This window comes from Triticum aestivum, chromosome 4A, assembly GCF_018294505.1.
Source record: "Triticum aestivum cultivar Chinese Spring chromosome 4A, IWGSC CS RefSeq v2.1, whole genome shotgun sequence".
Classification (NCBI taxonomy): Eukaryota; Viridiplantae; Streptophyta; class Magnoliopsida; order Poales; family Poaceae; genus Triticum; species Triticum aestivum.
In genome coordinates, this window is record NC_057803.1 from 589,197,084 (window position 1) to 589,209,401 (window position 12,318).

A 12,318-nucleotide genomic window follows, 5' to 3' on the forward strand; every position below is an offset into this window, starting at 1 on the left:
GCCGCAACTACTTTCATGTCGCAGGAACATTTACAGAAAAGTTCCCGTTTAATGTTAATTGTACGTAACACTTTCAGATAACCAAAACCAAAACTGAAACAAGCATTAGTTGACTGGAACTAGTGACAGTACCCCTAACAGAAAGTTGAAACTAGCATTGCTTTTCCGGATGTGTGAGTCGTCATGTCTTTCCGGCGGTTTTGGTTAGCTTTAGTAGTTCCTCACTCGTACGATGTGTTGGTGGCTTGAGTAGCTCCAGTTTGTTTGTTTTGGTTGGTACCGTCGCTTTCCAATATTATTAGTTTTCTGTTTGTTTCGGAGAATGCTGGCCGAGATTTCCATTGTGTCTTCTACTGGTATATATATCCTGATGACGTTTTGGGTGTCGCCGTAGCAGATTATGCGGGGCTGCGGCTAGTTTTCTAATAAAATGTTTCTCCTCACGCGTGGTGGTTTGATTGGCGCTGGGAAGATTGTATTAATAATACGTTTCTCTTCACGAGTTGTGGCCTGGTTTCTTTAGTGCTGGTGAGATATTGAGAGGACTGTAAGATGCACCACTCTGCCTCATGCAGTTTGATTGGGAGAGGACTAACAGATGCACCACTCCGCCTCTTGCAGTTTGATTGGGAGAGGACTGTCAGATGCACCCCCCCCCCCCCCCCCTAGGCCTTGTTCGGTTGCGTGCGAATCCGAGTGGATTGAAGGGGTTTGAGAGGGATTTAAACCTCTTGTAAGTCAAAATACAAACCAATCCCTGCCAATCCCCTTCAATCCTTTTGGGGAGAAGATTAACCGAACAAGCCCTTAGGCTGGTCATAGTGGGAGTAACATAGGTAGTAACATAGATGCCACATAAGCAAAAATGATGATGTGGCAAGTAGTTAATGAGGAGAGAGGCAAATAGAGTAACATAATATGTTACCATCACATAGCGGCTTCCAATGCATAATCAGCCTACAAAGTAATAAATAAAGGCAACTATGTTACCACATCTATGACACTACCCATTATGAAGGTAGTAATATAGACTAGTAACATATGTATGTTACTAGTCTAAGTTACTCCCCACTATGACCAGCCTTATGCAGTTTGACCGCAGGAGCATCTGCCGGACGACGGGACGAGGCTCATGGTTTCCGTATCCAACGGCACGCCAGGTACGCACATGGATCTTTTTTTTTGAAAAGCCCGGTGTCACGCACATGCAGATGCTCCGTGCACATCTTTGGTTGGAGATGGACGCACTCGGCTCAAATAAATCGCAAATGAAACGACAGAATCAAATCAAGGTTTTCTCTTTCTTTTTGATTTTGATTGATTGATTAACGGGGCCAAATGAATTCCATTCTTCTTCTTTTCTTGTGTACGAAATATATCATCTTTCTTCTCCTCGACCCCGGCGTCAGGCAAGGAGAATGCACTTCTAGCGCTGGGGACGGACGGACGGGATCCACTCTGACCCGCTTGTTGATCCGATAGATCGATTTGGTTCCACCAAGCTTGGAGTGAACAAACAAAACACACACAAACCAAATGTTTGACTTTCTGTTTCCATGGTGATAAATCCCCATCCTTGACGTACGAGTGATGTACTGTATATATACTCTAAAGCTACTCTAGTTTATTACTGTAAGTATCGCTTTGACTGCCGCCCACGAGACCCCGGCACATGATCGAGTGCCGATCGAGAGGATTTCTTTCGTGTGCCGCCGGCCGGTCCTCCGTCAAATCAAAGACTACAAAACTACGTCCTTCCACGTGTCGACGCAACTAAGCTGACAATCATCCCTCCATGCAACCTGACCGATCCAGAGCTACGTTCTTTTTCGTTTCGTTTGTCCATCTTCTTGATTCATCAATTAATCATTTTTTAATAACACGGTATAACCAAAGTCGCTCACATATACGAGTATACGCTCACCTATATGAACGTACGCACGCACACTCTATCCCTATAAGCACATCCATGAGACGGAGCCGATACATCATCTTGAGATTCATGAAGTCGCCACGGACGCCTTCGTAGTAGAGGGAAATATCTCCTCCCGCTGAAGGAACATCGTCGAAAGGCCTGAAATAAATTTAAAAAAATGCGAGCACAAATGTCAACTATGGTATTTGAACCCTAGTAGGCAGGGATACCACAGTCGCCCAAACCATCCCTGTCTTTTCCAAAAAATCTTGTATGTTTTTCGAGCCCCAATGCCATACATTATTATAATATTATGATAGTTCGTCTTGATTTTCTTTTGTCAACTAGGCTCGCCCCCATGTCTAAATCTTTACTCCGCCCCTGGCACGAGTCGGAAATGATATACTCAATATACAAGGCCACAAATCCATATTACAGGTATCAAGGTAAATATTAATGTCATTTAAGCCGACGGTGAAAGCATGCTTTCCTCCTCGTTTATCATGTGAATTAATGTGTATTTTTCTCTTCAACGCACAACAAGCCAACCCTCTCACTCCCGCATGAATGCAAGGTTAATGTCCTTGGTTGCTAGTATTAGACAAACTCATCAATTTTGCCTCGATTAGTGTTAGTGGCCTTAGAGCATCTACAACCAGAGGTTGCAAATTTGACCCCTCAAATGCCCGCGGACGCCTCTAAAAGCGCCCGCGGACAGTGACTGGGCCTGCCTCAAATTTTACAATTTACAACCACACATCACATTTTCAAAACATTTGTTACATGCCGGGCCATGCACGTCGATTATCCTGTCCGTCTTGGGCCGGCTGGGCACTGAAAATTGCTCATACTGGACATTTTCACACCCGTATTAGTCCCACCTCGCCGAGTGACGAGCTAGTCGGCCAACTTAAATATCCGGATCGTCCACGTTCTTGTTGGAAATATGCCCTAGAGGCAATAATAAAAGTATTATTATTATATTTCCTTGTTCATGATAATTGTCTTTTATTCATGCTATAACTGTATTATCCGGAAATCGTAATACACGTGTGAATACATAGACCACAATATGTCCCTAGTGAGCCTCTAGTTGACTAGCTCGTTGTGATCAACAGATAGTCATGGTTTCCTGGCTATGGACATTGGATGTCGTTGATAACGGGATCACATCATTAGAAGAATGATGTGATGGACAAGACCCAATCCTAAGACTAGCACAAAAGATCGTGTAGTTCATTTGCTAGAGCTTTGCCAATGTCAAGTATCTCTTCCTTTGACCATGAGAGCGTGTAACTCCTGGATACCGTAGGAGTGCTTTGGGTGTATCAAACGTCACAACGTAACTGGGTGACTATAAAGGTGCACTACAGGTATCTCCAAAAGTATCTATTGTTTTATGCGGATCGAGACTGGGATTTGTCACTCCGTGTAAACGGAGAGGTATCTCTGGGCCCACTCGGTAGGACATCATCATATGCGCAATGTGACCAAGGAGTTGATCACGGGATGATGTGTTACGGAACGAGTAAAGTGACTTGCCGGTAACGAGATTGAACAAGGTATTGGATACCGACGATCGAATCTCGGGCAAGTAACATACCGATAGACAAAGGGAATTGAATACGGGATTGATTAAGTCCTTGACATCGTGGTTCATCCGATGAGATCATCGTGGAACATGTGGGAGTCATCATGGGTATCCAGATCCCGCTGTTGGTTATTGACCGGAGAACGTCTCGGTCATGTCTACATGTCTCCCGAACCCGTAGGGTCTACACACTTAAGGTTCGATGACGCTAGGGTTATAAAGGAAGTTTGTATGTGGTTACCGAATGTTGTTCGGAGTCCCGGATGAGATCCCGGACGTCACGAGGAATTCCGGAATGGTCCGGAGGTAAAGATTTATATATGCGAAGTCCTATTTTGGCCACCGGAAAATGTTCGGGATTTTTCGGTATTGTACCGGGAAGGTTCTAGAAGGTTCCGGAGTGGGGCCCACCTGCATGGGGGGCCCACATGGACGTGGGTAGTGGGGGCAAGGCCCCACACCCCTGGTCAAGGCGCACCAAGATCCCCCCTTAGAAGGAATAAGATCATATCCCGAAGGGATAAGATCAAGATCCCTAAAAAGGGGGGATAACAATCGGTGGGGAAGGAAATAATGGGATTTCTTTCCTCCCACCTTGGCCAACGCCCCAATGGACTTGGAGGGCAAGAAACCAGCCCCTCCACCCCTATATATAGTGGGGAGGCGCATGGGAGCTTCAACACGAAGTTCTGGCACAGCCCTACCTCTCTCCCTACTCCTCCTCTCTCATGGTGCTTGGCGAAGCCCTGCTGGATTGCCACGCTCCTCCACCACCACCACGCCGTTGTGCTGCTGTTGGATGGAGTCTTCCTCAACCTCTCCCTCTCTCCTTGCTGGATCAAGGCGTGGGAGACGTCACCGGGCTGTACGTGTGTTGAACGCGGAGGTGCCGTGCGTTCGGCACTTGATCATCGGTGATTTGAATCACGACGAGAACGACTCCTTCAACCCCGTTCACTTGAACGCTTCCGCTTAGCGATCTACAAGGGTATGTAGATGCACTCTCTTTCTACTCGTTGCTGGTCTCTCCATAGATAGATCTTGGTGACACGTAGGAAAATTTTGAATTTCTGCTACGTTCCCCAACAGTTCTGGCATCATTGCATCCTTTGTTAAGAATATGGACTCTTAGTATGAATCTTCTATCTTTATCACATAGAAAATTCATAGTCAGAGTCTATCTCCTTCACATAGGGAACATTGGCGTCGGCTTTTTTTGTATCACTATGTGTCTATGCATCAAAATAAAATAAAAATCTACTGTCATTATAGTAGGGTTATGAACGTATATGATCGAGACAAACTTGACACTTGATGCACAATCATTAGTCAATGAAATGCAATCTAGTGTCAAATTTATGTCTATCACACATGCGAGAATTGATAGACCTACACAACAACAGCCAAGCTTGCCCCCATCCGCTCGCGTAGCTATTTAGGCCGGGGGGTGTCCGCCTCACCCGATGATGTGGGACTAAAATTTGGTTGCACCGATGAGAGAGGGAGGAGCTTCAGTCGCTGCAGGTGGGACCGCTATGGCCTGCTGCGGGGTTGGCGGGCGTGCCCAGGCGCCCCCATATCCGTCCCATATTTGGGCTGGATATGAGGGGTGTCGATCAGCCCGGGCGTTTGAGGGTCATTTGAGGAGGCTGTTTGGGTAAAAAAAAAATCATGACCAGACAGTGACCGGGCGACTTCGCCCGGACGTACGGGGCGGGTTTAAGAGATCCGACTATGTATGCTCTTATATAAGTGCAAATTGTAATTTTAATAATAGCATTGTATTAAAAAAATGGAAGGAGTATAAGACCTTCCACAATGTAGGCCAAAATGGTGCCAAATTTACTTTTTGACCATCTGGCATCAATGCCCTACGTTGCCCAACCGGTGCCAAGCTAAGAACTTTAGGCATCGATGCATCAAATTTGCTCCGATGCCATATTCGCGGAGCCAATAAACTAAGCGAGCCGCTGTCTTTTCTCAGACAAAGAAACAGCCTGAGACGTTGGTCGTTAGGTAAGTTGGGCTCCTATATTACTTGTTTATATGTATGTGGATCCAAACTGGACGATGCCAAATCTTCTACGTTATGTGCCCGGTCCTAAAAAATGTTTGAATACAATTTGTCCATACGTGGTTTGCTTTGTAGAAATGTGACACCGATCACATAGTGGAGGGCCTAAGCAAATGGCTCCGTTTAACAACATTTGCGAGTCAAGTTAGACTGGATGTACTTTCCACCTTAAACTAAGGCTCGTCTAAATATTACTCCCTCCATTTCAAAATGTAGTCTATAATTTTTTGGAAAAATCAATCTCTACAAATTTTGACTGATTTTATAAAGAAAACTATTTATACCTATAACATCAAATATATAAAATATAAAGCTACGTCTTATGATGAATTTAATGATACATGTTTGGCATTCTATATGTAAATTGATGAGGTTTGACTTTTGAAAAAAGCTATTTACACTATATTATGGAACGGAGGGAGTAGTAGTATGACCGTACAGATCACTCAGTTAATCATCACCAAGATCAATCTCGAGCTCCAGCAAGATCGGATCGAGCAGCCCCTCGACGCCCGACCACCGCGCTTTGTCCCTCGCATGCCGCCGCTGGTCCTTCCACCTCAGCGGCCACAGGAGGAACTTCCTCCACCGCTTTCCGCCCCACAGTCTGGCACCGGCACCGCATCCCTGTGGAAGCCCCGGGCACCGCCTGACGGACCACATGCCTATGCGGACCTGAAGGTAGCGAGCACGCATGCATGGCTGCATCGAACAGCCAGCCCCTCCCTCACTCTGAGCGGAAGCGAGCCAGCATGCGGCCATGCACGTATAGTATAGACACACACACAGATAGATTACACTTTGCATTGATCGATCTCTGAATGAATGCATACGCGATGCTTTCAGAGCTTCGGGTCAGGATGCAGGGCCAGCAGCTGCAGAATCAGCAGGAAGTATCGGGAAGAGGAAAACAACAGCAACGCCTAGAGAGCATCAGTATTTGGAGATGATGGAGCTTTGAAAGAGAAAGCATCTGCGACGGCAAAGACGTGGCAGCACTGGCAAATGATTCTACTAACTTCTCAAAAGTTTCTACGAAATTCTGATGGAGAAAATGTACAGCTTATTAGGATCGATGCCGCAGATCGGTGTTTTGTTAGTAGAGCAACAAGCAACTTCACATGTGATTTTTATCGGTCAATCAATTAAATAAGACGCTGGAACTGAGGCCGGCAGTTAAGAGTTTGATGGCGAGCAAGACCATAAGGTAATTCGGTTAATAATTCTCTTTACATTTTTTGAGTGTGTCATCTCAAAATTCAAAGGACATACTATAACTTTTTTCTTACGTACTAGTACATACATTAATTGTCATATATGCTATTCATTAAGCTTTGAAACTTTTGAAATTTGAATTTCATTTTGAATTATAATCAGCTAAAATAAGGGAAGTGCATGGATGAACCCGGGTACATATGAACCTACTTTGAAAAACACATTTCCAAATGCTAAAAAAATCTGAAAAAGATTGCACGGGTACGTCTCCATGTTTATATGTGGGTGTATAAAGTTTCACGGAAAAATAATTTTTTTTATGGCCTGTGCAAAAAAGATAAAAATTGTGTCGTGAAACGCTATTTAGAAGCACTAAAATTTGTCTTTTTTGTGGAGGCAAACCAAAAAAGACCTTTTTTCACAAAACTTTGTGCCACCCACACACATTTGGCAACATGTATGCATGAAATTTTCTTTTATATTTTCTGGCATTTTAAAACATACTTAAAATGCATTTTTTTTCAAAAGTGGGTGCAGATGCCCGTGCGTTCAGGACGTGCCCACTCGCTAAAACAATAGCAAGATCAACATCAAAGATTCAAATGGGCTATCTTAGTGGCGTCCTTCTCTCATTTTAAAATACACTGGCTCTACCATGGACACGGTGTGTTGTCACGCCTCTTCCTGCTACTATCTCTGTGACCGACGAGAAGCCGATAGAAATTGTATTATCTTTAAAAATGACATTGTTAAAATTCTGTTAAGAAAATAAATTACTGGCTTTGGTATTACCGTTAAAGACAAATGAAAATATATAAATCAAAAGAAAATGGAAAATAACGAACAAATAATGGCAAAATTTGCACATTATTTACATAAAAATTGTGTTTTCTTATAATATGCCAGAATAGACATATAATAGTGAAATTTTCACAAAAAGGAAAAATTTCTAAGAAGGAATGAATTAGTGAAATAAAACAAAAACAAATAATGAGTTTTCTACGAAAGAATGAGTTAGTGGTTTTGGTATTACCCTTTAAGAAAGAAAATAAAATAAAATAAAAATGCAATCAAAATCAAAATAATGAAGTTTTCTATGAAAGAATGAATTGAGGGTTTTGATATTACCCTTTAAGAAGAAATAAACTTAAATAAAAAATAAAACAAAATCAAAACAAAGAGGTTTTCTAAGGAAGAAAGAACTAGTGGCATTGGTATTACCCTTTAATAAGAAAAAAATGAAAAATAAAACTTAAGTAAACAATAACAAAATTTGCACAATATATACACATAAGTTACGCTTTTTAAAATATGCAAACATAAGCATATAATAGCGATTTTTTCACAAAAAATACTAATAAGAAAAGAATTAGTAGCATTACTATTAATATTAAACTAAAATCAAATTAAAATAATGAAGTTTTATAAGAAAACTTGCACATAACTTTGCACTGAAATTGCATTTTTTTGTAGAATGCAAAAATATTCATTTTTTTTGCAGGGGTAAAAGGAGTTTATATAACTCAAGAGCAAAGGAGTTCCTCCCTACACAACCTAGGGATATTATCAGGGCCAGAACGGAGCCAGACCACAGTGCGAGCCTCCGTTCTCCCAAAGTTTGCTAACACATGACTTACATTATTCTGCTCTCGAGAAATATGAATAATACGACACTCCCTTTCACCCAAGAGTCTCTTCACCTCCGGACCACCATGGCATATTGCGAACGATCTTGGCCTGTAGCGTTGATCAACATGACTGCTTGTAAGCTGTCGCACTCCACAATGACCGGCAGCTCCGTCCGCTGGATTGACAGCGCAATGCCTTCCATCAACGCAGCTAGCTTGGCATGCAATGGGTCCGCGCATGACCACAAGCAACGGCAGGCTGAGAATATAATCGACCCGTCATGGTCGCGAACAACGGCGAATCTACTGGGGGGGGGGGCTTTAACACGCTCGAGCCCCCCCTCCAGCGATGCAATTTTTTTACTACTACTCTTAAGGGCCCAGCCCAGCTAAATATTGGACTTCAGCCCAGCCGGACACCACATGTTCGCTCGCACCAGGCAACCTCGTTCGTTCTAGTGAGAGAGACGGAGGCAGAGACCACCCGCTCGTGAGCCGCCCTCGCCCGCCATGTCTCATGTGCCCTAGCCGCCGCCGGCCGCCGGAATCTCTTCATCGCGTGCTCATCCCAATCAACCCCAGTCTCCAACGACGGTGCTCATCCCCAAGGGCTGCTCATCCCCTCCCCAACACCGCGCCCGGTGGCATCCTCGTCTGATCCGGCGGCAACGGCGAGGCCGTGGATTTGGGGGCTTGGTCGGCCTCTTGCTCGTCGACGACCAGCATCTGGTCAACGTGTCCAGGCTTCGGCGTAGTCCGGCCAGTGCCGCCGCCGCTGCTCTGCTCTGAAAGTATGAAGGTTGATTCACTTGATTCAATTTTAGTTTTTCAGATTTTTAGACTTAGGTAGCTGCCTAGCTATATACTGTAGTAAATTGTTTAGCTACCAATTGATTACTGATTCATAGTAGATGTACAGTGGCTGTTGGTGGTGGTTGTTAACATCCTAAAATTAATCCATGTATCCATCTTTATTCTTGTTTGTAGAAATGAAGAGAAAGAGGACTTTGCACAGTTGGTTTGCAAGCAATTCAAACGCATCCCCCGTTGTTCCTGAACCCAATACTCCCCCAATTGATGTTGTTGTTCAACCAGCCCCAGTTGAGAACTTAATTCACCCAACTCCAACAAATGAGAGCACTAATCCCTATACCGATGTCGATGAGAGCACTATCCCCCCTACAACAAATGGGAGTCTTGATCCCCCAGCCGATGAGACCACTACCCCTCGCACAAATGAGAGTACCAATCCCCCAACTAATGAGAGCACAAACCAACCACCAAGGCATTAGATACTAGAATTCCATCCGAGTCAGATTTTTGGTGATCCGACTGATCGAATACCAATAGAAGATTATGTCCCTGAAATTCAAAGTGAACTGAGAAGAGCTTATTTGTTGAAAGGAAGAAACAAAGCTAGCGGGCACAAATTTGAAGTGGGATTGGAAGGTAAAATTTGGAGATCTTTTCAACCCCAATGGCTAGATAGGTTCGATTGGTTGGAATATAGTGAGAAAAAGGAGGCTGCCTTTTGTTTCCCTTGTTTTCTTTTCAAGAATCCATCACAGGCCACTAGATTTGGCAATGATGTATTTACAATAGGTGGATACAAACGTTGGAAAACAGCTTTGGCAAATTTTCAGAAACATGTTGGTGGTCCATCTAGTTACCACAACATCGCTAAGGGCTTGAGTGATGATTTCAACAATCAAAGGGCCAATGTGGGTACCAAACTCCGAGTTTACAATAAAGAGGCTGAAATAAAATATAAAATCCGCTTGACTGCATCATTGGATTGTGCAAGGTATCTCATAGCTCAAGGGGAAGCTTTTCGTGGACATGATGAGTCCTCCAATTCCATCAACAAAGGCAATTTCAGGGAGTTCTTGGATTGGTACAAGGACAAGAATAAAGATGTGAAAGATGCATTTGATAAGGGGCAAGGTAATGCACTAATGATATGTTCAGATATTCAAAAGGACCTTGCTACATGTTGTGCAATGGAGGTAACCAAAGTCATCAAGAATGAGGTTGGAGATAAGAAATTTTCGATACTTGTTGATGAGGCTAGAGATTGCTCAATAAAGGAGCAAATGGCAATGATTTTGAGGTAATGCATACGAATTTGCATAGCTTTTATTTGTCATTGTTGTTCGTTTCTCTTCTTTTAATTTGTAGCTTTTCAAATGTGCAGATTTTTGGATGATCATGGGGAGCTTCAGGAGAGATTTCTTGCTATTAAGCACATCACAGATTGTACATCAGCCTGAATTAAAGAAGCATTGCTTGGTGTGTTAAAGTACCATGTCTTGCCTATTAATAGGATCCGTGGACAGGGTTATGATGGGGCTTCAAATATGAGAGGAGAATTCAATGGTTTGCAAAAGCTAATTCGTGACGAGTGTCCATATGCTTTCTTTGTTCATTGTTTTGCTCATCAGTTGCAATTGGTGGTTGTCACAGTGGCTCAGTGTTGTCCAGTTATTGCTGATTTTTTTAACTATCTTCCCTTGATAGTGACTCAAGTAGGTTCATCTTGCAAAAGAAAAGATGCATTGCTTGCAAAGCATCATGACAACTTGATAGAATTGATGGAGAATGGTAAGATATCATCTGGAACTGGTTTACATCAAGAAACTAACCTTGCTAGACCAAGAGCTACTCGTTGGGGCTCACATCTTAGAACCTTGCTTCGTATCTACACAATGTGGAATGCAGTGGTGGATGTGCTAGCAATTGTGGTGGACGATGCCCGAGAACACTCTTCTCAAGGTGGAGCTTCAGGTTTGATTGTACAAATGGAATGCTTTCAATTTGTGTTCATCATGCTATTCTTGATAAACTTGTTGAACATCACAAATATGCTATCACAAACTTTGCAAAGGAAGAATCAAGACGTTGTTGAAGCCCTTCGTTTGATCTTGGATGTGAAAGAAGCTTTGCAAAATATGAGGGACAATGGGTATGAGTCATTATGTGACCAAGCAAATAACTTTTGTGAGGAACATGGCATTGAGGTGCCAAATATGGATGATCTTGTTGGAGCTATGGGGCAATCTGTTCGTTCCAAGAATAAGGTGACTCGACATCATTATTTCAAGGTTAGCATATTCAATGTTGCTATTGATGCAACTCCCACTGAGATGAATCATCGATTCAATGAAGCTAACACCGAGTTAGTGGATTTCATGTCTTGTCTTAATCCGGCAAACAACTTCTCAAAGTTTAACATTGACAAGCTTATACAGCTTGCTGAAATTTATGTTGTGGTTTTACACAAGCTGAACAGTTGTTGCTAAGATATGAGCTTCCAACATTCCTTACAAATATTAGGAGAAGTGAGGAATTTAATGCATGTCCAGATGTTTCTACCCTTGCTCGGTTGATGGTTCAAACAACAAAACATAGAACTTTCCAATTGGTATATCGCCTCATCGAGTTGACATTGATTCTTCCAGTGGCAACTTCATCGGCCGAGAGGATATTTTCAGCAATGAAGATCATCAAAACTGATTTGCGCAATAAGATATCAGATGATTAGCTTACTGATTTAATGGTTTGCTATTGTGAGAAAAGGATATTCAGAAGTATTCCCGATGATCAAATTATGATACGATTCCAAAAAAAGAAACATCAGAAAGGACATTTGCCTCCTGAGTATAATGTGATTTCTTAGAGGTATGCCTCTGTTTTCCTACTAGTGCTGAGTCACTTGAGGATGCCTTACTATATCACTAAATATTGTGCTCATTTTGACAGATGGCTTGTAGTTTGTCTCTTGGATTTTGGTGTGGAGGTGTTCTGCAACTACTAGTATCAGCTAAGAAGCAACACGCAACACCAATATCGTTGTTTTTGTCTTTTTTTGTTGCTTCTCAAGTACTTGATCTATGGG

General features: G+C 42.8%; 1 pseudogene; it reads left to right on the plus strand.

Annotated features, from left to right (window-relative positions):
- The first annotated feature begins 8,579 nt into the window (after positions 1-8,579).
- Positions 8,580-12,099, plus strand: LOC123083956 (uncharacterized; annotated as a pseudogene).
- Positions 12,100-12,318: the final 219 nt, after the last annotated feature.